We start from the raw sequence: 3,752 nt of genomic DNA, 5'->3' as shown, positions 1-3,752 counted from the left end.
GATGCCGTTAAAATTGTTGTTATCATGTAATAATTTTGTTTGTAATATTTGTTGTAGCAACAGGTTAAACATACACATAAAATATATACAATGAAGAAAAATAAGGATGAGGAGAAAACAAAGAGAGAAAGAATGTTCTCAAAAACTAAGTATATAAACATGGAATAACAGCAATTCTTAAAATATAACAAAGTATATAGACACAGAAAAAAATAGCAATTGTAAAAAATATAACTAAATATATAAACAAGAATAACAACAATTGTTAAAAACGTAACTAAATCTAAATATATGGTTATATAATATGTATTGCGATATTATAATAATATAATGAAAATACAATGCAAGTAAATAATTTAAGTTAATAGCAGTAAATATTGGGGTTTGTCAGATTGGTAGAGATTAACTCATTAACTTAAATTACTGTTGTATAGTGTGATGACTCGTGGCAGGAATGAAGCAATCCTTGTGACAGCGATGCTGGAGCAGTCTATTGGAGAAGGAGCTCTGCTGTCTGTCCACAAGGTGGTTAAGATGATGTTCAGGGTTATCCATGATGGATAACAGTCTTTCCAGTGTCCTCCTCTCCACTAGGTCCTCAAAGGTGTCTAATTTGCTGCCAATAATGGAGCCGGCCTTCCTGATCACTTTGTCCAGTCTTTTTGTGTCGCTAGCTTTGTTGCTGCTTCCCCAGCACACTGCAGCAAAGAAGAGTTCACTTGCAACAACAGAGTGGTAGGAGATCTCCAACATCTTGCTGCACTCATTGAATGATCTCAGCCTCCTCAGGAAAAAGAGTCTGATCATCCCCTTCTTGTAAACAGTGTTGATGTTAGTTTTCCAGTTCAGTCTGTTGTTAAGGTGCACTCTGGGATATTTGTAATCCTCCTCCATTGTGACATTCTCCTCCAGAATACACAGTAGTTGAGTGGCTGTCCTGTTACTTCTGAAATCAGTCAATATCTCCTTGGTTTTGGCTACGTTAAGCAGCAGGTGATTTCTAGCAGACCATTCCACAAAATCATCCACCACTGCTCTCTATTCCTCCTCTCGTCCATCCTTCATACACCCTAAAACCGTTGAGTCGTCTGAAAACTTCTGTAGGTGGCACAATGAGGAGTTGTACTAGAAGTCTGAGGTGTACAAGGTGAAGAGAGGAGACAAAACAGTCCCCTGTGACGCTCCTGTACTATTTTTCACGGTCTCAGACAGAAAATTGCCCAGTCAAACAAACTGCGGTCTGTCTGTCTGCCATAGCTTCTCCCTCAGCTCGTGTTCAACACTCCTCAATTTCTTCTTCTCGGCCTTTTGGCTACGATCAAGTGTCGTATTTGTTCTTATCAGTTTAATATCTGTCTTATATAAAGGATATATTAAATGGATTTTTTGCGCCGGAGCTGAAAAAGGGGCTTGCTCCGTTCACTCCATGCATCGACCTGGTATTGCAGTGCCGCCATGAGTGTGCATGCGCCAACCGGGCATGCAGCCTGTCACAGTCGCTCCTGTTTCTTTTCTAGTTTTGCAAATTGTTTTGCTTTATTCTTTCTATTCTTACCTGCAATTTTATGACTGTCATTTTGTAGCTCTCCAAACATGATGGCCGAGAGAGTTCTGGTTTGTTTCCTCACTTTGGAATTGCTACTCTCACTGGGACACAGCACTGATGTGCAGCGCATTGTTTACTCCAGAGATCAGCTGATCGCACTGAGGCCAGCCAGCTTGTCGACCAGAACATCAGAGATCCCTGCTGAAATGTGGAGAAAAACACACAGAGGATGCAGGGGAGGACAGAAACAGAGGAGGAAAAGAGCTGGGTAGAGACAACAGAGGCTTATTGAGAAGAGGAGATATAAGCCATGTCTCCCCTCTCTCATCATGGGCAACATGAGGTTGCTGGCAATTAAGGCAGAGGAGCTAACAGCACTCGCCAGGAGTCAGAGGGAGTACTGCAAGAAAATCGCTCTCTTCAGCATGCTGCCACGCCACTTACCTCTCCATCTGGGTGCAATCACTGTCTCCACATGTCGCAGACCATCCTGGAACTCCATAAACGGATCTCCACCTTGTACCGGATTAGACAAGATACAGTAGTCACTCTGGGGGCAACTAGGGCTGCCGCTGGAGGGGAACCGGAGCTCGACTCCACAATCCCTGTCACCCAACATCCAGACCAGGACCGCTGGCTTCTCCAGGGAGCCAAGCCCAAGCAACCGGTCAGTTCCACCCTAGCGGAGATGCTGTGGTCCCGAGTCCAGAGGAGCGAACGGGGCAAAAAGTCGCCATCTAAACGCTCGCCTCCACGTGCACTCGAATTGAGCAACAGGTTTGAAATTCTGGATGAGCTGGAATTCCCACCACTCCCAAAAGGCTCCAACCCCCTACAGTCATCACCCAGGGATGCACCTGAACCAGCTGACATCACTGCTCACCGGGTCCGTCACAGCACAACTCCATAAGAGCCGGCAGAAGAGTCCGTCACGATCCGTCACAAAGTGGGATCCTGCCAGGAAGACGACCGCACACCCCCCTACTCACCAGCTGATGGCACATCCAACCACTATCATCATTGGCGATTCCGTGGTGAGGTGCGAGTGAGGGGGGCACGCAAGCTGTCATTCCCAGGTGCCACTGTTACGGACATAACGGGGAAAATTCCAGACATCAGGAGATCTTATCCGGAGGCCGACAGAATCATCGTCCATGCAGGTACGAATGATATCTACAAACAGCAGTCCGAATTTCTACAGCGGGATATATATATGGGCTTCATAGACAACTTTGATGCCTTCTGGGAGAGGAGGCACCTTTTTGGAGCAGACGGACTGCACCTGAACAGATCCGGCAGCCGTCTGTTGTCCGCTAATTTGACATACGACATCCAGCATGCACACACGTCGGCCAACTCTCCTTGCTGTAAACCCGCAACTATTGACCAGCCCGTCAGTAATTCACGTCCCACAGGTCCAAGTCACTATTATTTTAGTTCCACCTTTAACAGTGAGAGCTGCATTACAGGACTGGGACCCTCAGACTTCAACAATTCTTCTATCCCTGTCATTATTACCACCAGAGAACACATGAAATATCACAACAAAGAAATTCCCACGCATAATCTCAATAACTTGAAATATATAAATATATGTGACCCCCCTGCTGTTCCTCCCCAAACATCACAGAAGTCACTGAACATGGCACTTTTGAATGTGTGATCTCTTTCAAATAAGACCTTTCTTATAAATGACCTTATTTTAGACATGAATCTTGATGGTATGTTTTTAAGTGAAACGTGGCTTGGCACTGATTGAGCTGCAACCCTCATTGTGTTGTGTGAATACAACAATACAATACTGAGAGAGAACACAGAACTAAGGCTGGTAAAATTCAACAGAAGGTTTATTAACCAAAAGTGTCCACAAAAACAGGTAAACGAAAAGCGAGAGCACAAAAACACTCTGCAAAGTCCAACTAAAGGTGTCCTCCAAAACGGGAAAAACTAAGGGCGAGAGCAAACAAACACTCTGCACAGATCAACTAAGGGCGTCCACAAAAACGGGAAAAAACTAAAGGCGAGAGCACAAAAAACACTCTGCTGGCAACTCCAACTCCTCTCACGACCAAGGCTGGGCTGGGCTGAGGGCTTATCCACAGGGCAAAGGCTCCTGGAAGAGGGCAGACAAAAACACAGGTCAGAATGGACTGGACAGACACAGGGGATCAGTTGACTGGCAGAGGAAGGACAGAATACCACGGAG

The 3,752-nt window shown here is 45.2% G+C and overlaps 1 pseudogene; it reads left to right on the top strand.

Moving 5' to 3' along the window:
* The first annotated feature begins 1,292 nt into the window (after nt 1–1,292).
* Nucleotides 1,293–1,472, top strand: LOC139334536 (U2 spliceosomal RNA; annotated as a pseudogene).
* The last annotated feature ends 2,280 nt before the right edge of the window (nt 1,473–3,752 follow it).

This window comes from Chaetodon trifascialis, chromosome 7 (genome assembly GCF_039877785.1).
Source record: "Chaetodon trifascialis isolate fChaTrf1 chromosome 7, fChaTrf1.hap1, whole genome shotgun sequence".
Classification (NCBI taxonomy): Eukaryota; Metazoa; Chordata; class Actinopteri; order Chaetodontiformes; family Chaetodontidae; genus Chaetodon; species Chaetodon trifascialis.
Note: the sequence above shows the minus strand (reverse complement) of the source record. Positions and strands in the feature narration are given on the sequence as shown.